At 35.9% G+C, this 21,313-nt stretch overlaps 1 pseudogene; it reads right to left on the reverse strand.

Annotated features, from left to right (window-relative positions):
- Window positions 1-631: 631 nt before the first annotated feature.
- On the reverse strand, window positions 632-1,449 carry LOC148130702 (protein CFDP2 pseudogene; annotated as a pseudogene).
- Window positions 1,450-21,313: the final 19,864 nt, after the last annotated feature.

The raw sequence follows: 21,313 nt of genomic DNA on the forward strand, positions 1-21,313 counted from the left end.
GAACTCCCTAGCTTTCTCCATGATCCAGTGTATGTTAGCAATTTGATCTCTAGTTCCTCTGCCTCTTCAAAATTCTGACTGTACTTCTGGTAGTTCTTGGTCCACATACTGCTGGAGCCTAGCTTGTAGGATTTTGAGCACAACTTTGCTAGCATGTGAAATGAGTGTAATGGTGTGATAGTTTGAACATTCTTTGGCATTTCCCTTCTTTGGAATTGGAATGTAAACTGACTTTTCCAATCTGTGGCCACTGTTGAGTTTTCCAAATTTGCTGGCAAATTGAGTGTAGCACTTTTACTGCATTGTCTTTTAAGATTTTGAATAGCTCAGCTGAAATACTGTCACCCACTAGTTTTGTTGTTTCGTGGACTTCCTAAGGCTCATTTGACTTTACATTCCAGGATGTCTGGCTCAAGGTCAGTGACCAACCCATTGTGGTTATCAGGGACATTAAGCTCTTGTATAGTTCTTCTGTGTAATTTTTCCATCTCTTCTCTTCTGCCCTCTGTTAGGTTCCTGCCATTTTGGTCCTTTATCATGCAAACCTTTCCCTTCATATGTCCAATTTTCTTGAAGAGATCTCTGGTCCTCCCTGTTCTATTTTTTTCTTCTATTTCTTTGCACTGTTCATTTAAGAAGGCATTCTTATCTCTTCGAGCCATTCTATGGAATAGCAGAGCACATAGTCAATCTGATTTCTGTGTTGACTGTCTGATGATGTCCATGTGTAGAGTCATCTCTTGGATTGTTGAAAAAGAGTGTTTGTTATGCCCATCATATTCTCTTGACAAAATTCTACCAGCTGTGCCCTGGTTCATTTTGTACTCCAAGGCAAACTTGCCTGTTATTCTGTTATCTTTTGGCTTCCTACTTTAGCATTCTAATCCTCCATGATTATAAGGACATCATTTTTTGTGTTAATTCTAGAAGGTGTTGTAGGGCTTCATAGAACCGGTTAACTTCATCCTCTTCAGCATCAGTGGTTGGGGCATAGGCTTGGACTATTGTGATGTTCAATGGTTTACCTTGGATTCGAACTGAGATCATTCTGTCATTTTGGGGATTGTATCCCAGCACTGCTTTTCCTACACTTTTATTGACTGTGAAGGCTACTCCATTTCTTCTAAGGGATTCTTTCCCGCAGTAGTATACCTGATGGTCATCTGAATTACATTCACCCATTCCTGTTCATTTTAATTTGCTGATTCCTAAGATGCCGATGTTCAGTCTTGTCATCTCTTGTTTGAACATGTCCAGCTTGCCTTGATACATGGATCTTACATTCCAGATTCCTATGGAGTATAGATCTTTACAGCATCAGACTTTCCTTTCATCACCAGATACATCCACAGTTGAGTGTCCTTTCAGCTTTGATCCAGTCACTTCATTCTTTCTGGCACTACTAGTACTTATTAGTTTATTGGACACCTTCTTACCTGAGGGGCTCATATTCCAGCATCATATCTTTTTTCCTTTTGGTACTGTCCATGGGGTTTGCATGTCAAAGAGACTGGAGAGGGTTGCCATTTCCTTCTCCAGTGGATCACGTTCTGTCAGCGCTCTCTGATATGACCTGTCCGTCTTGGGTGGCCCTGCACAGCATAGCTCATAGCTTCTTTGAGCTATGCAAGCCCCTTCACCATGACAAGGCAGTGATCCATGAAGGGGATCACTATGTATACCAAACTTCTATGCCAAGGAAACATCACAGCAGTTAATATTTAAAGGTCAGTAATAGAGATTACCCTCAATTCAGAAAAAGAAAGTATTGCTTAATATCAACATTTTCATTTTCAAGATGTTTATTTACAAAGATTTCTTACAACCAAAATTGTATCAATAGCATTTCAAACATTTCAATATGCCCTTACAACAGACACTTAAATGCATTTCATTAGCAGGAACAATTTCATTAAAAAGTTCCAGTTCCAGTTCCAGTTCTGCAAGGCAAAATGTTCAAGAAACTTCATTAATTTCATAGTGAAACATCCTAAACAAACTGTAGCAGTTAAATTGCTAGGATTGTGAACAACCTTGTAATCAACACATCAGCCCAGGCTCCTCAGGGAGCAAAAACCAATACCATAGAAGCTATTAGATTTTTGTTCAGAAATAAAACCAGATTAAGAAACAGTGAATTAGCTGTGCTTCTGGATAACATTTGCTATTATTCTCTTGCTTGAGAAACAAATCATTTGTAGTTTGTTTTCTTAGATGTGTTTTCTTCCCATTCCTATTATAACTTTTAGAACTCTTTTTTTCATCAAAAGCTATCAGCGTGACACTTGATGTCATCTTTAGAATGGTTTACCATCTTTTCATAAAATTTCTCATCTCAAATGTCTTACAGAATAGGTTCAAGCTAACAGCAAACAGTACAACCAAAGAACCTCCCAGACCACTCTTACCAACACTGATAGGGCAAGCCACTAGAATAGGGGTGTCAAACTCAATTTCATTGAGGGTTGTGTTGACCTCGGGAGGGGCAGGGAGGGCATGGCTGGGGTAGGTGTGTCCAGCTTGCAGGCAGCCCTCCCAAGCTCTGTTTTCTCTGGCAGAGACCCCACAGGCTGGTCCATTGCTGTTTCCAGGGACCAGATCTAAGCACCCCATGGGCTGGATCTGATCCCTGAGCCTTGACTTTGACTCCCCTGCAGTAGAATATAAATTGAAAGCAAACCCCACTCTTTACTAACACTAATGATATTATCTAGTTTTGGTAATGAAACATCTGCCAGAAAGCAACCAAGGTCAGAGAGCACAAGGAGACCTCATTTCAGCCCTGATGTATAATTATCCTCCTTTATCACCAATTTCTAAGCATTTGCATACTTCTTTACCAAAAACATAGAAAACAAAATGATTCATTTTCTCTTAGTGGTTCAAGTTTAATTATTTCACACAGTGTAATACGTTCAGTTTTGCTAATGACTTCATAGGCATGGAAGAGGTTCCATATCTGCTTCTACTGCAGTACAGAAAAACAGAATCAACTGCTCTAATTACTGAGTAGCAAAATGATAAATTGCAGCCTCAAAGGCGTCTCAACAACCCTTATCAGGAATCACTGAACAGGCACACTATTATTTATTTATCATTAAAGAAATTATATGCTTTATATTTATAAAGGGCTATAAAACCATTGCAATGGCTTGCTGAAAGAAAGACATCTAAAAAAGCAATTTATTTTATGTTAAAATGTAAACACTTCTGCAGTAGTTATAGATAAGGCAGTGAGCTCACCACTTCACAAATGAGCATCTGTTTCTGGCATACTTAGAAGAGATACTTAAATTTTACTCTTCATCTGATGGATGAAGCCTGACAGCATTCAATATATATTGTTCATTAAAGGTTTTTAATACAAGTAAGAAAAGGAAAAGAAATAAATCAAAGAAAAAGCTAATTGTGCAAGAAAGGGAAAAAAGGTAGAATAAAGGAAAGAAAAAAGATACAAAGATGTAGCTTCTGATTATAAATTTACCTTTTACTCTATGTTGAACATAACCCTGTTCTTTCTATAATCCATTATCAAACCACAATCATAAGTTCTCTTTTTTTCTTCATGTAAAAAGACTGTAAGAAGTTTCTAGTCAGCAATATATGTCTTTTATCTAATCAAAGAAATCAGTTTATCCATCTCACCAATCATTGTGGGTAATGTTGAATCTTTCCATGTTTATTCATAAAATAAATTTTCTGCAGCTATAGTATACAAAAAAAAGTTTGTTAACATTTTTTTCCAATTGTTTATCCATCAATCCCAAAAGAAAAACCTTTGGTTTCAATTTTATATTAATCTTATCAGTGTATCCAGAATTGTACAATTTTTAACTAGATACCAAACATGAAAAAATATCCTTTCTTCTTCATATTTCCAACAGAAATGGAATGCCTTTTGACTTTCTAGATATTTTCTCTGGTGTTGTTTTCTACTTGATTTCTAATGTTAATCACTGTTTATTTGAGTGTTAATTGGTAGAAAGGATGTGCTCTAATTTATTAGGAGCAGGGGTTAACACCCAACAAACAATCAAGCAAAAATTGATATCTTACTCAATCAATACCAAGGAGAAAAGCCCATCCCTACCAACACTGACAGGGCAACCTACTGTATAGAATCAGAGAAATCTCACACTCCTTGGGGTTGATGATGTTACCTAGATGCTTTTAACCACAAGCCAAGCAAACACCTGGGCACAAACAGATCCCCCCCCCCGATACCTCCAGCTCAAACACACCCCAACCAAGCACCCAGATGAAACCTAGCTTCCTAATAAATGATAGCCATCCGTTTACTCGGAGCCAAGCTGCACTAAAAGCCTCCAATACAGGAAACACAATGTTGCCAGCCAATCAAGACAAAAAAAGCTACAAAACAGAGAGAAGATATTAGAAACACCAATCAAGCAGAACACAGCAAACTCCAAGACCAATAAACACAGACCAAGACTCCCAACCAATCAGGATGAAGAAAAAAACATTCTGGCACAACAGTTGGCTAGCACCAAATTTAAAACAGAAACGGCTGTGAAAGTCTGACTCACAGACAAACACAATACAGAAGCCTGATGATGGCAGATGAGATTCTGCTGAAACGTTGCTACCACTGTAAAAGCACAACTATAATGACGTGGGAAAATACCCGAAAAAAGGTGAATAACATACATACATACATACATACATACATACATACATACATACATACATACACACACACAGACACACACACACACAGAGAGAGAATATATATATATATATATATATATATATATATGTTTTCTGAGGTTCTCAGGTATTTGTATGTGGATCTTTGGTTATTCGGGTTCTCTCCGCGTAAGATTCAAAGTATCTAGGCAACGTTTGGCGAGGTCCCACTGCGCCATCTTCAGGCTGGTGCTTTCGGCTTAGTGCCAGTGCAAGCAGTGTGTGACCGGAGCTGCCATCTCTCTCATATACAAGTGGAGGGGATGGTGTGCTGGGCTGGTTGGCTGTGCTGCAGCCTCTTGATTGGTTGATGGAGTTGATGTTGGTATAATGGGCTGTGTAATGGCCTTTGTTGTGGAGATATCCTGGATCTTGTGCTGTCATCTCCTGGGTCGTTAGCCTCTTGTGTTTTAACGGCTTGGGTAATGGGTTGTGTGATGGGCTTGTGAGTTCTTTTGTTGTGGTATCCTGGGTCTTGCGTTGTAATCTCCTGGGTCGTTTTTTTTGATCTCACCATCCCCTCCACTTGTATATAGAGAGAGATGGCAGCTCCGGTCACACACTGCTTGCACTGGCACTAAGCCAAAGCACCAGCCTGAAGATGGCGAGTGGGACCTCGCCGAAACGTTGCCTAGATACTTTGAATCTTACGCGGAGAGAACCCAACAGGAGGCTAATGGAAAAGAGATCAAAAACAAACGACCCAGGAGATTACAACGCAAGACCCAGGATACCACAACAAAAGAACTCACAAGCCCATCACACAACCCATTACCCAAGCCGTTAAAACACAAGAGGCTAACGACCCAGGAGATGACAGCACAAGATCCAGGATATCTCCACAACAAAAGGCCATTACACAGCCCATTATACCAACATCAACTCCATCAACCAATCAAGAGGCTGCAGCACAGCCAACCAGCCCAGCACACCATCCCCTCCACTTGTATATAGAGAGAGATGGCAGCTCCGGTCACACACTGCTTGCACTGGCACTAAGCCGAAAGCACCAGCCTGAAGATGGCGAGTGGGACCTCGCCGAAACGCTGCCAGATACTTTGAATCTTACGCGGGAGAGAACCCGAATAACCAAAGATCCACATACAAATACCCGCGAACCTCAGAAAACAAATATTGCACCTCTACGGGAGGAAACCCACCATCTGACCAGGACTTATGAAAAACTTGAAGTCCAAAGAGCTTCCATTTTATGTGACCTCGCATTCCTATGCAACTGCCGAGATCAAAATTTAATTCCCACAAGCTTCCAATTGAAATTCCACACCAACACAGCAGCCACCAAACGCATCCTAAAAAGAACAGAATTGGCCCTAATTAGAAATGAACTTCACACAAAAAGATTTCTCCTACAGGAGGCTAATGGAAAAGAGATCAAAAAACAAACGACCCAGGAGATTACAACGCAAGACCCAGGATACCACAACAAAAGAACTCACAAGCCCATCACACAACCCATTACCCAAGCCGTTAAAACACAAGAGGCTAACGACCCAGGAGATGACAGCACAAGATCCAGGATATCTCCACAACAAAAGGCCATTACACAGCCCATTATACCAACATCAACTCCATCAACCAATCAAGAGGCTGCAGCACAGCCAACCAGCCCAGCACACCATCCCCCCCACTTGTATATAGAGAGATGGCAGCTCCGGTCACACACTGCTTGCACTGGCACTAAGCCGAAAGCACCAGCCTGAAGATGGCGAGTGGGACCTCGCCCGAAACGTTGCCTAGATACTTTGAATCTTACGCGGAGAGAACCCGAATAACCAAAGATCCATATATATATATATATATATATATATATATATATATATATATATATATATATATATATATATATATATATATATATATATGTATGTATGTATGTATGTATATGTGTGTGTGTGTGTGTGTGTGTATATAGATAGATAGATAGATAGATAGATAGATAGATAGATAGATAGATAGATAGATAGATAGATAGATAGACTTTACCATAACAAAATGTATGTGTCTGTGTGTCTGTGTCTGTGTGTCTCTGTGTGTGTGTGTCTAGTACTAAAAAAGGGAAAATGACAGAATATCATTCCCCAAAGGGGAATTCCTCCTCCTCCTCCTCCTCCTCCTCCTCCTCCTGGTCTGTGCCTGCCTAAAACAAAACATTCTATAAATCATAACTGTATTAACATTTAAATTCACTCAAAAACTTAATACATAGTGCTGCAGAAAACATTTCCTAATTTAACCTATTTCAAAGCAAACTTGAAAAGCTGTTTCCCCTTCTTTTCTTTCAGAATGAAAAGATGCAATGTGGAATTATGCTGATATAAATGGATTCCTACACAACAGCCTTAACTTTTCCTAAAACTTTGCAAACCACAATGTTTGTAAGATATATCAGAAGCTAAAAGGGTTAAGCTCTGTTGTTTATTTTAAGTTTAGCATTATACATATTTTTCCCAAACTTATTTCACCATCTCTTTTCCACATCATGGAAAAATATAACTATATTGGAATGTAATAAACTCATGCCAAAAACTGCCATAGATGCTTGGCTGGATAAGATGTAAGAAATTGCACTTATTTATCTTATAACCATTCATCAACATTGCAATCCACATAGAACAGCAACAGGGAAGACAAAATATATTTATATATAGTGTCGTCAATAGTGTTATTCTAACTGGTAACAAACCAAGCTTTCCACAGATGTGTACATTAGATTTCATTTATATTAAAGCATTATTTTAAATATACAGGCTCTTGACTGCTATATACCTCAAATACTTTTAAACAGACACAATATACATGTGAATTCTTCAGTCGTAGTTTTTTGTTTTCTTTTTGGGGTATATTGCAAATTGCATTGTTAGTTGGTCTGATTACAAAAATGGACAATTGTAGATACTAAAATAAACAAGTCCATTTTATTTTGTCTCTCCCATGAATAATTGTCACTTTCATTTAATATTTATACACTGAATTTTCAAGGAAAGTCCTCCTTTTATTTTAGAGATGTGGCCAACTAACCTGTCAGAATAGATAAAAGACAGAAAATATCAAATAAGATTATTCAAGAATTTCAGGGAGTAAGGAAGCCAATAATTAAAACAGTTTAAGAGCCAGATGTAATCTAGGGAATTGAACTCAAAATGCAGGGTACAAGTCAAGACCACATCAAAATAAAGGCAGTTTGATAGAAAAGGAAGAAAGGAAGCCCCAGAATCAGAAAAGTTGTAAGCTATGGAAGGAAAATAGAAGGAGATGAACATTAAACACAATCTAACCAGATAAGACTGATGATAAAACTATTTTGAAAACTAAGATAAATTGAAATGGCAAAAATTCTTATCACTTCCAGAGACTATAATAGACATGAATGGAGGGTAGAAGAAATACAAAGACTTGCAATAAATATATACATGTCTATATTAGGAACAAGGAAATCTTTGGGGGTTTTTTGGAGGGAGGAAGTTGACTTTCATGGCCACATTAGAATATTTGCACAAAAGAAATTTCACATAGCTAAAAATCTCCAGAAAAGTAAATATCCATCGGAAGCCTGAACTGATAAATTTAAGGATTCAAGTGGTCTATCTGATTCATAACATCCTAAATATCTCAAACTTTCTTTTGAAGCTCTGATCCCACTATTCCTTCCTGTCTTATCTATGCTTCCAATATCTTCATTGAGCTTCAGCTAGCTGCTTTATGAATTTGTGATCATAGCCCTCATTATAACCAAAGCATAATATTTTGAACTTGAATAGTTGTTATTATTGTAAAAGAATGTGTGGGGATGTATTTTTCAAGGATGGGGTAGAATTTACGAAAGGAAAAGGTATGGGGTTATCTCTGTTTCCGTCTCTCTGGGCAACAGAACAATAGATTGCTTGTTAATGTTGGAATGCAGTCAATTTGGACAAAATTGGCACTCCTTATGCCCATGTGATACTATGTGTATTACAGTAAAACATAAAAATTGTTTAGTTTAATGGAACAATTTATTTTTTGGAGTTAAAAGCATATACAATTTCATGAAAGTCAACAGTAGCATTCAGTAATATCCCTATTAAAAAGAAAAATATAGAATGACCTACGTCTTTTTCTGGCCCTTTGTATACAAAAGCTTACTGTTCAAGTACACTGTTCAGTATTCAATATTTCTTGTGAATATTGAGCTAATGTTGGACAGGAAACCAATAGTTTTCTATCCATTGCTAAAATACAGTGCTCAAGATCACTCACCGTTAACCATACTGTTCTGGTTTGGTTTAACCACTTTGGAAGGCTTTATAGCATTTGCCTCTAAGGTAAAGAATCATGTTTCAATCAGACTGATGTTAAAAGATTAATTGTTCAGAAATGATTCTACTTTTTACTAGTTGATCTAGCTTAGGTAGGAAAGGCAGGAAAATGTTAGTTAAATTATTAATGACATGTTTTTATAGGCAGTAATGAAAAGAAATGCTTATGGGGTTTCAAGTATAGTAGCTAAATAACTCAGATGGTTTTTGGCATAGACATTTGTACATGATTATGATCTTGAGATGTTTGCAGTTAGATGTGGGAGCAGATAGCAAATATCTTTCCCCAATATTTTATTGTACTATGTTGACAAATTTCAAGTAAAGAATGAAGAGTGCTTCTGTGTATAAACACACACATACCCTATTGGTTTCCCATATGCCATTGGAGAATAATTATAATATTCTAATTTTAAAATGAATTAAATTGTCAATGCCTTCAACAATACTTCAGGATTCTTATGCTCTTATGCCCAATCCACCTCACTGACAGAATGAAAAGATCATGCTAAAGTTTCAAGCACTTCAGTCATTTTGCAATGGCAAGAATTGTAAGATTGGCTACCCCCAAATAATGCATTTCCCTACTTGTGATTTTATCTCACATGAGGATAATAAACAAATCTGGTCACGTTGCCAATTTCAAAAACCGATACAAAAATTTATGCCACCAGATAAAGACCGAATGCACCAATTATCACATTAAACAAGAGGAAAACCTTCTAAGCACCAATTCCACCCGTGCTTTTTACAATTTTGTAAACAACAAACTAAAAGACTCAAGGTCCATCCCTCCCTTGATAGGACCTGATGGTAAAGACTGCAACGACGACACCATTAAAGCCAACATCTTTAACACATTCTTCAGCTCAGTATTTGTAAACAGCAATGGATCATGCCCAGTATTTCCTAGCCGTGCCACAGATAACAATAATGATCTAATACATATCGATTTCACAGAAGACAATGTTGAAAAATCACTACGCAATCTAAAACCATCTCTATCTATTGGACCGGATGGAATATGTGCCTACTTCTTAAGAAAGCTATCCACTGCCATAGCCAAACCTCTAAGCATAATCTTTGAAAAATCTTTCAGGACCAGCTCCTTGCCTAACCTATGGTCACAAGCCACAGTCATCCCCATCTTCAAAAAAGGGAGACCCAAGCCTAGTTGAAAATTACAGGCCAATCTCCTTATGCTGCGTCACCTGTAAAGTCATGGAATCAATTATTAACCAATCCATCATCCTCCACTTAGAGACAAATAACCTACTCTCCAATAAACAATTTGGTTTCAGAAAAAAACTATCCTGTAATCTACAACTCTTACACTGCAAAAACATATGGACGACACAACTCGACCAGGGCAAAGCAATAGATGCAATCTACATAGACTTCTGTAAAGCCTTTGATTCAGTGGTACACGACAAACTACTCCTAAAAATAAAATCCTATGGTATCTCTGGACAACTGAATAACTGGATAGAAGCATTCCTGTCAAACAGACAACAAATGGTCAAAATCGGGAGCGTCCTATCAAATCCAGTACCTGTCAATAGTGGTGTCCCCCAAGGCAGTGTTCTAGGACCAACTCTCTTCATACTCTACATAAACGACCTCTGTGATCATATTAAGAGTAATTGCGTTCTCTTCGCTGATGATGTAAAGCTGTTCAATACCACAGACAATACTGCTACCCTACAAAAAGATCTTGACTATGTATCAGAATGGTCAAACAAATGGCAACTTCAAATCTCAGCAAATAAATGCTCTGTCTTACATATTGGTAAAAAAAATCAGAAAATAAAATACAAGCTGAATAGTCAAGAACTTGTTGATGACCCAAGCTCTTTAAAGGACCTTGGAATACTCACCTCTAATGATCTAAGTTCTAGAGCCCACTGCAACTACATAGCCAAAAAGGCATTAAGAGTTGTTAACCTAATCCTCACGTAGCTTTTTCTCTGGTAATATCACACTACTAACCAGAGCATACAAAACATTTGCTAGACCAATACTCGAATACAGTTCATCAGTCTGGAACCCACATTACGTATCTGATATTAGCACAATTGAGAAAGTCCAGAAATATTTCACAAGAAGAGTTCTCCACTCCTCTACTCGTTGTAGAATACCTTATGCCACCAGACTTGAAATTCTAGAACTAGAAAACCTTGAATTACGCCGTCTTCGGTCTGACTTAAGCATGGTATATAAAATCATACATTGCAATGTCCTACCTGTCAGTGAATACTTCAGCTTCAACCATAACAACACAAGAGCACACAATAGATACAAACTCAAAGTAAACCGCATCAAACTTGATTGCAGGAAATACGACTTCAGCAATAGAGTGGTCAATGTCTGGAATACTCTACCCGACTCTGTAGTTTCTTCCCCAAACCCCAAAAACTTTAACCTTAGACTGTCTACTATTGACCTCACCCCTTTCCTAAGAGGTCTGTAGGGCGTGCATAAAGCGCACCAACGTGCCTACCATCCCTGTCCTATTGTTTCTCTTATTCTTTTATTTTTCTTATATGTACCCATTTCATGTATTCACAACTATGTATACACTTATACTTATTATCTTGTAAACAATTGGCAAATCAAATAAATAAATAAATAAATAAATAAATAAATAAATAAATAAATAAATAAATAAATAAATAATAATGAGTAGCTCAAAAGAAATTATTTAAAGAGATGGCATCAGTGTTAAAGTCATAGCAATTCCATTGTTGTCAATGGGCCTAGGATATATTTTGATATAATCTAGCATTAAAAACCTGGGACATATTTTGATATAAGTTCATGCCCTGTCAGAATCTGACTCGGAGGAGAAAGCCGAACAGCTGACAGGGAGTGGGAGTGTGGCTCCATTCGCTGTGGAAGAAACTGGGGAAGGGCAAAGTCTGAGTAGGCAGAGCCAGGGAGAGGTAGAACAAGGAAGAAAGAATTCAGAGGAAGGCCCAGCCAGAGAAGTTTGTTAATTTGATTAACTTGGAGACACTGATTCTCAGACCATGGTGGATTCTGTTAATATTCTAAGGGAAGATGGAAACAGTATAAAGAATAAAATATATTTTATTCCACATGACCAAAGCAGTGGTGGGATTCATTATTTTTTACTATCAGTTCTGTGGGCATGGCTAGGTGGGCGTGGCAGAAGAAGGATACTGTAAAATCTCCAGTCAGAGGTGGTATTTGCCGGTTCTCTGAAGTACTCAAAATTTCTGCTACCGGTTCTCCAAAACTGGTCAGAACCTGCTGGATACTACCTCTGGACCAAAGAGAACAAAGCAGGATCCATAATAAAAGTAATGAGTTAGGCAATACTGGTAAATTGGAGGTCATGCCAAAATCTGAGAAGGTCAGAAAGGACAGAAAATTTAGAGTAATCTAGGCATTCAAGTGTATTTTTTTCCACTGTCACCCATAATCTCTCAAATGCCTCTTGTGTCAGTTAAAACCAGTTTTGGGCTGGAGTTGAACTGCAGATGCAAATGACTAGTGCCACATATGTCCTTGATTAAACTATTTAGTTCTTGATCACATCACTGACTTATAGTAATATATACAGATTTGCATGTCTATGAATTTGTAAAATCACAAACAGAAAAGAAAGGTAAGATGCAGCTTATATCTTAGCCTTTTCTTTATTTTAAAACATAATGTGACCATGTACGTACCTGCACTTTAGTCAAACTTTAGTCAATTTAACATATGAGATTAAAATATTTGAAATTCAACAGAGCTTCAAAATAACTTATCAAGGAATGGGAAGGAAATTGTTCTATCCATGAAACATTCAAGATAAGGAATTGCCAAAGATTATACTTTCCAGCTAGAATGAGAACACTAAAGTTAAGAATGAGGATATTTTTGTTTTTTGGACATTTTGTTGTTATGCAAGTATAATTTAGCTAATCTAAACTGCATCTCCTATACTAGTATGCAAACTATGACTGTATATCTTTCAAATTTTCAGTTTAATTCTTAGATTAAAAAGGGGATACAATAATTTAAGCAATTTACAATAAATACATTTAAAGAAATAAACCTAGTATGGCATGCAAGTTAAGAATAAACAAGAAGACAAAACAAAGAACCACTTAGCTTTGAAAAATAAGTGCAACTAAAAACATTGATGGAGAATAAGGTGTGATTCTAGTCAATGCCTTTAATCCTGGTTGTGAATAAATCTGCCCAGCCTGCCTCTGGGAACTTACAGGCCCGTAAACCAATTGTATGCTTTATGTTACTACTTGGGAAAAGCCGTCAATCGGGAAAGTGGAAGCTTGGAGACCTCTCTTTGGGTGAATTATTTGCTTATGATACCACTCAAGATCTATAAAATAGACTTTATCTGAACAAGGATTGGGAGTGATGTGAATGAAGAAAATAGTCATCTGACATCTGGAAAGGATAGACAACCTTTATGAGCAAGGGCTGCATTTTTCTGAGCATTGTTTGTGCTGTCTAGGATAAAGGAAACAGAAACTGAAAAATGTCTGCCCAGTTTGATTATTTTGCTTTGTTTCATTGCTTTAGGTGTGTTAATTCTATTTTTGGACTTTATGTATTTTTTCCTATAATATTCCCTTTGAAAATAGCAGGAATTTGCCCCATAGATTTCAGTTATTTGCCTTCAGATTTGTGCAATGCTATCAGTCAAGTTGAATGGTAGAAGAATTGACTTGATCTGATATTTCTCCCCTACTTTAGAGAATCGAAAGCCAAGGAAGAGAAACTTACATCAATATATAGCCAAACAGGCATTGAAAACTTAGGAGCACAACTGGGATCAAAATATCCATTGCTAAGCAAGCAAGGTGGTTATTAAGTGAGTCACACTCAATTTGATGAATATTTTGCTGTGGCTGTTAAGTGAATCACTGCAGTTGTTAATTAAATCACATGGTTGCTATGCGAATCTGGTTTCCACCATAGACTTTGCTTTCCAGAAGCCAGCAAGGGTAATTGCAAATGGCTATAATATGACCCTGGGAGTTACTTTATTCTTTAACGATGGTGTTGTTCATTAAAACTGATTAGCATTGAATTTAGGAAAAACGTGAATATGTGAAATTAAAAAACAAAAACTTGATTCAAATATATTTACTTGGCAACGCAATCTTTATTTGCAGTATAACTAATCAGAAATATAGTAATATGTATGCATATACACCTTTGCTATTTGAAGAATATTGTTGATACCCAAATTTGCTTTTTGTTCAAGAGGCAACTGGACTTTCTGGTTTTTCTTTGAAGACTTTTTGCTTCTCATCCAAGAAGCTTCTTCAGGTCTTCAAAAAAAAAAAAAAAAAAACCCACAAAGTCCAGTTGCCTCTTGAAAAAAAAAAACATCTTTTAAACTACCATGACCTGGATGGCTCAGAATCTCCACAGACAATATTGAAGATTCTTATTTTAATATTTGTATTCATATATCTTGAATAATGAATTAATTTGTTTTAGCTAAATATTAAACTAATACTAAAACAGAAGTTTTGTATATGGTATGGAATCTATTCCATTTCTTTTTTCCAAGCAAAATAAGAAATAAGTATAGAGAAAACTACTAAATAAATTTTTTGCTTCATAAAACAAAGCTGAATGCTGCGTATTGCAGACAACACATAACACCAGTCAAATATTTAATTGTCAGATTTGGAATATGTGTTTAAGTGAAATAAATGTGAAGTGAATGCCTTGAGTTTCTGATTTCCCTCCCTAGGCAGTGGTTTACCTTTTCATAAGACATTTCTTAAGCTTTCCAGATGCAGATAACATGGTTCAGTAGCTAAATATTTGCTTTGAAAGGTAGTGAAGCTCCAAATAATCTGAAAAATAATAAATAATAATATTTATTTCTATAAATGAGCACTGGTCAAAATTTTAAAAGATTCATATAGCTAAAATAGCAGCCATTCAAAAAAAAAAAAAGCTTAGCCATGTCTGAGTATGAATTCCAAAGATTACAAGGCAAAAATCAGATATATTTAATGATCTCAGAATTTCACAAAGGAATAAAAGAGGATGGGGGTTAACATCATTAAAGTGACAGAAGTGGTCAGAACAAAGCTTCACCATTTTTATGTGCATTGAAAGGGACAGGATGTTGATTTCAATTTTCTATGGTCTTTTCTCATAATCAAATTTTAGCGCTTTCCACCCATCCCTGAGTCAGCAGAAAATTGTTTCAGCATGAAATTCTCCATTCTCAGTTCAAACTTCTATTGCTTCTGTTCCTGTCATTACCAATTGTTTGACTTCCTCTCTAAGAATAGGTGACACCTGAGTTGTCTTTGGTTGATTGTATAAGATAATAAACCTTTCAGTGACTTAGCTCTACCTCACTTAACAGTTCAGGATAAGATCATATGAGTAGAATGGAATTATTATATAATCTTAAAGAAGAAAGCAAGATGATTTGTCTGTATGTATCCACTATAAGAAAAGTTGAGTCACTTTTTTTTCTTGTTTCTATCTATATACATCTTTCTTAGCTTCTCATGTCACTTTTTCATTTTATCTTTTCTTTCATTTTGTACTATGTTTTATTCTGATGAAAATTATTAATAAAAATATAAAGGAATAAAAAAATTACAAAGAGAGTCCAGCATAAAACAACAACAGAGCGATATGGCAGGGGAAAAATACTTTGCTAGGGCATGCTTGTATCATGGTTGGTAAAACAGAATATGACCTTTCTATTTATAAATAGGTCAGAGCTGAAGTGTCATGGAAAAATCTCCACTTTGTCTGATTTATATTTTAGGGGTCCATGTATGACACTTAGAGCTAACACATTCTTATAACATTATGAAAATCCATAGCTCTATTCTGAATTTGCTTCTCTAGACTTTCCTTTACAGAAAGACAATAAGATCAGCTATTTATCTAGGGCTAAAGGTTTAGCATCACTAAATTTGATATAAACTACTTATTATGTTATATATCCATATATAATACTGCAATTGTTCTTTGTATGAATAATTTTCTTTCCTGTTAGCTTTGCCAGTTTAAAAATAATGTTCCAGAAATGAAGCAGGGAAACTGCAAAGAATAGGAATATGGTAAATGCCAAAGGGACCAATACTTCCTGAGATACAAAGACAGGAAGGCACATAATCAAAATCTGCTTGTAGAGTAGGATATACACATTGTTTTCAAGGGCCTAAATCAGCCCAGAATGATAACACTTCATATAAGCTACTTCAGTCTACAAGTCAAGTATGAAGCTACAAAATCTGGGGAAAAGAAATGCCAAATATCTGCCGGTTAACTTTAGCTTAATATTTGAAACAACTCTGCAAAAATTTGATATGTCTTGTTATGTAAAGCAAAGATATAAATAACTGTTTCGTTCTGTTTTCATAGAAAATATTGTTTTCATGAAGTTTTAAATTATGGATTTTAAAAATAGGAAAATTGGATCAGGTTTCTAAAAGATTCATATGGGTTGCATTAGTTGACCTTATTTTTATGTTTATAAATCCAGAAAGGCACATTTCTATATATTGTGTTCCACTTTGATGCAATTGTAAATTTAGTTTAAAATGTGATCTTATTAATGTCTTTCTCTACTTTTTTCTAAAAAGTGACCTGAATTAGGTCATCATGACATTCTTGATGCATTTTCCATTTCCCACCCCCACTTGTTTTTATGAGTGAGCAACAGCTAGTAAGAAATGTCACATTATTAAACTGGTAAAACCACAATAGCTGGAATAAAAATATTTATTATGGGAATACTTTAATTTATATATAAGGAAAGCCAAAGTTGTTAATAAAAAAAGAAATGTTAAAAAGAATCTTTCTCATGTTCATGACAATATTTATGCAATAGATTTGCCTAGACCTAATATTTAACTGCACTTAAATGTTGGCTCCCTGAGGAATTAAAAGAGCAGCTGGTTTTGTTGATTTAGAAGTGCCATGTCAGCCTGAACAGTGTAAAACTGCCTGAGCTTCAGTGTCAACAAGCCATAACCTTGGAAAAACTGAGTTTACTATTTTATATTGTGTTTAAATATTTTTTTCTAAAATGACAGCAGGGTCCAAATGAAATAGCAAAACAAATACAGTTTGAACCCCATTTTGTTTACTTAAAAAGAGAAGAGTGTATCCCACATCTCATTACCGCCATCTGAACTGGATATTGAAACATCAACATTGACATCATGTTGGTGCTTCTGAAGCTCATAAACCAAGACATGTAGACTTTATCCTGTCTATGGTAAGGTGTTGAGGATAATGTCAGCAGCTTTACATGAAACCCACACAAGATACATAGGTAGCAATGTTAAAGGGAAAAAGAAAAGAAAAACTTAGCCTTAAGTTTCTAAAGTAGTAGAACTGCTGACATCCATTTTTGGCCAGTTGAAAAACCTTACAAAAAATCCAGTTGTGAAAATTAAATTTGAAAAACAATGTTTTATGGTAATGTTGACTTATATGGAATGCTAGATTTCCAATATTCTACATATTTTTGCTTACTGATTGCTATTTTATAACTTTATTTGTGCCTTTTATGATTTTAGAAATTTATTAACATTTTCAGTACTTTTATACTCTACCCAGAAACCTTTAGTTTGGAGGCAAATTAGAAATATAATGAATAAATAAGAAAAACTATATATAGATTTTAAAGCTACATAAGGCAAAGGTTAATTTATAAAAAGAGACATTTATGTAACAAAAATCAGGAAATTCTGCATAAAAGTACTATCTAGAATTACTGCACACATTAGGGGGAAGATAACAAATGTTCCACAGGAGCTGCTGCAAAGAAAAATGAATTTTTCAAAAACATTATTTGAAATGAAACAAAAACCATATTATGAAGATTACAATAATTCAACTGTCCCAGCAAAAAAAAAACTGTAGATTTGTCAGTTTAATAGCCACTGCAAGAAAGTATCTTCTTTGGTGCCAGCGAAATATTAAAATGTCAGCAGGACTGCTTTAGGCTATATTGGCAGCCTAGATTGCATGAGTTTACTGCTTCTGGAGTGTTGAAATTTTATATTAAATATTTAAAACATTTAACTTGTTTCAATATTATGATTATCTATATACCAATTATGGATTTTATTGCTATTTGAAAATGCTGTATATTTGTCAGCTCCTCTTTTTTTTACAGCAATGTGTTAGATATTTCATTAAGCACTCTTATGAGGCCAAGCTGTGTCAATACAGGATGCATAAAGAAAAATGGAAAGCCATTATCTCTATCATTGGTGCATGCAATTCTGAGCCTTGCAAACATTTATGTAAATATTAAAGGGGAGCAAAATGTAACTTTGCCTCATAGACCTCTCTTGTAATTGAACACAGTAAGAAGTTTCAAATATCTAAGATATGTTTTAATTTCCAGGAATAAAATTGTCCAATTGATCACACTCTGGCCCAAAAGAGTACAAAAGCAATGTCAAGATTCCCCTGGAAACAGGAAGAAAGCTTAATTCCTGTTGTAATTAAGCTCTTTTCTGACAATACAATTGTTCAACAGTTTTATGGGATATAATTAGGCTCCTTGTCCAATCCTGCTGCTTATGAAAATTTTAGACAGTTTTTTGAAAAACTCTCTTTCAGTATTCCAATATATTCCCAATGTATCACTGGGATTATCTCACAAATACTATTCTTCATCTGCCTAAGATTTTATCCAGTGACTACAGAGCTAGACTGGACCTATTGACTGTACATAAATAATTTAAGCCATGTGGCAATATTATAAGCATATTGTACATTTTTTGACTCTCCTTCAAGTAGCTGTAAAGATCCAATTTATAGCCAAGACCTAAAGGCACAGCCAAGGAAGCAACTCAGCAGCCAACTGGGAACAGAAAATCACAATGAAGATTCTGCTAAATCACCAGATTGTAGCAATCTACTAACAAAGTCTAGGCTACAAGTTATCTAATGTAAACATCATTAGGAATTTTTCAGAATACATTTTATCTTCTCCATCAGTTTTAAAATGCAGATTTAACAACGTCCCTGTCAAGCAGAAACTTAGTCTGTGCAAATCTAGGAGTTTTGAGAAGTTACAGCATGTGTTTTTATAGTGCAAATTATTTATTGAAATTTGGCTAAAACTATTATAATCTCTGTTAAAATCCAGCCACATTAATTTTTGTAGAAGTGTCCTTTGACTTATAAATATTCATTTGGTGACCATTTGAAGTTACAACAGTACTGAAGTTACAACAGCACTGGAAAAAGTGACTTAAAACCAGCCTTGGTTTCGGTTTGTCGGCTTCGCGAGCGGTAGGGATCGCGAGCTGCGCGATCCCCTGCCGCGCTAGCCGTTTTGGGGCTCCGACCCGGACGGGTGCGGAGCAAGGCTGCCCTGCAGGGGTAGCTGAAGGTAAGGGGGATCCGGAGGAAGGGTTTGGGGGTGTTGCAGACCCCTCCCTGGCCGGCAGAACCCCCTTTACCAGGGACGGTGCAGCGGCGGTCCGTAATGGCCGCCACAAAGAAGTTGACAGCCGGGCAAGTATGCGCAGGAGGAAGAAGAGAAAGTTATTGAAAGTGAAAGTTCTTCTTGGTTGACCCAGGGCTTTGAGATTTATCTAATTTAATTCCTGGAAAAGATGGTTTTTTGATGATTTTTCCACAAGAGAAAAAAAAAAAAAGCGGCTATTTTGAGGTGCTGAAGGGAAAGTTTACTCTCCTCCCGACGGAATTAAGCCGGAAGGAGAGGATAAAGAAAATATATAAATTTGGATCTTGTTGGAGAGATGCCTTGAAGACTTGAGGACAGAAATATAATCTTAATAAGGCTTTAAAATATAGATTTGGACTCTTTTTTTTTTTTATTTGTTTGATACCACCCTGGAAGAGGAAGGGGGAATTTTGGCTTGCTTGGATTTATTGAGGATTGTGGATTTTGGGATTGTTTTGCCTTTCTCTCGGAATATTTGGTTGGTGTAAGAAGGAAGAGGAATAAAGAAAAGAAAAGATTTATTTATAATGGCTTTCCTTTTGAAGACCTGAGGGATGAATATGAGCAAACAAAAGCAGCCTGCAAAGATGGCATGGAAAAAGCTTTTCTATTTCTAGAAATGGCGCTGGTCAATTACCAACAGACAATGGAACAGATGGAAACGGAAGAAGAACAACAAGGAAGAGACGAAGACGCCATCTTCATTGAATCCCAAAACTTATCTAAGGAAGAAGGAAGGAAGAGAGCAAGGAAAATGAAGGACTTAAGATTTAAAAAACATTTGAGAAAGAGAAAATATGATGCAAAATAAATATAATGATAATAAACAAGAGAAAAGGGAACACAACAGAGAAGGGATCCCAGCAAGGCAGAGGTTAGAAGAAGAAGGGGGGGTAGGAAGATTTGGTGGGGGAAGAAAGAAAGGGGAAAGGCGGAGAAAAGCCTCAAAGCTTTAAAATTGGATGGGAGAAGAGGGATTTTTTTAGAGACAAAGGATGAAATATAAATTTCTGTAAGAAAGATTCTGCTAAGGTACAGAAGATGGTATTGTAACATTTATATTTGAAATAGTAAATTAGAATGGTTTAAGATTTAATAAAAATTAAAATGTTGAAGTTTAAAATTGAAATGTTGAAGTTTTTAATAATGATTGATTTAATAATGATTGATTTTTGAAATGTAATAAAATATCAAAGGAAAGGAGGATACAATGTATTTAAACATTTTTGGTGGATAGAATGTACCAAGCAGAACCAAATTGGGTATTTGTTATGTTGAATTTTAATTTTACTAACTTAGGGGAGGATAGAAAGGCATCATACTCTGATTAGTGATTTCAGGAGAAATTCTTTTTATTATAAGAAGAGATAGAGGGATAATGAATGGGCAAAAGATACAAATTTAATGATTTAATTAAGATGGATTAAATAAGATAGAATTGTGAAGAGTGATATGCGCTATTATTTTAGCCCATGCAAAGAGAGGTAACTGGGGCCAAGGTACTTTACTAAAAGATTTTTATGTTTGTTTGTGTTTGTTTGTGTTTTATGAGAATATTGGGGAAATTATTGTAGAAAGACAGGGAAAGATTTAATATGTAATGATTTGTTTGTTGTTGAAACTTTTAATAAAACTTGTTTAAAAAAAAAAAAAAAAACCAGCCTTCATGCTTACAACTGTTGCAGCATCTTCATGGCTGCATGTTCAAAGTTCAAGTGCTTGACAATTGGCAAGTAGTTACAACATTTACAGCATCTGAGGTCTATGATTGGCATTTGTGAGTTTCCCAGTTGGCTTCGGATAAGCAAAGCCAATAGGAAGCCAGATT

Source organism: Notechis scutatus, chromosome 4 (genome assembly GCF_049901735.1).
Source record: "Notechis scutatus isolate UNSWTSFEM ecotype Mainland chromosome 4, rNotScu1.2, whole genome shotgun sequence".
NCBI lineage: Eukaryota > Metazoa > Chordata > Lepidosauria > Squamata > Elapidae > Notechis > Notechis scutatus.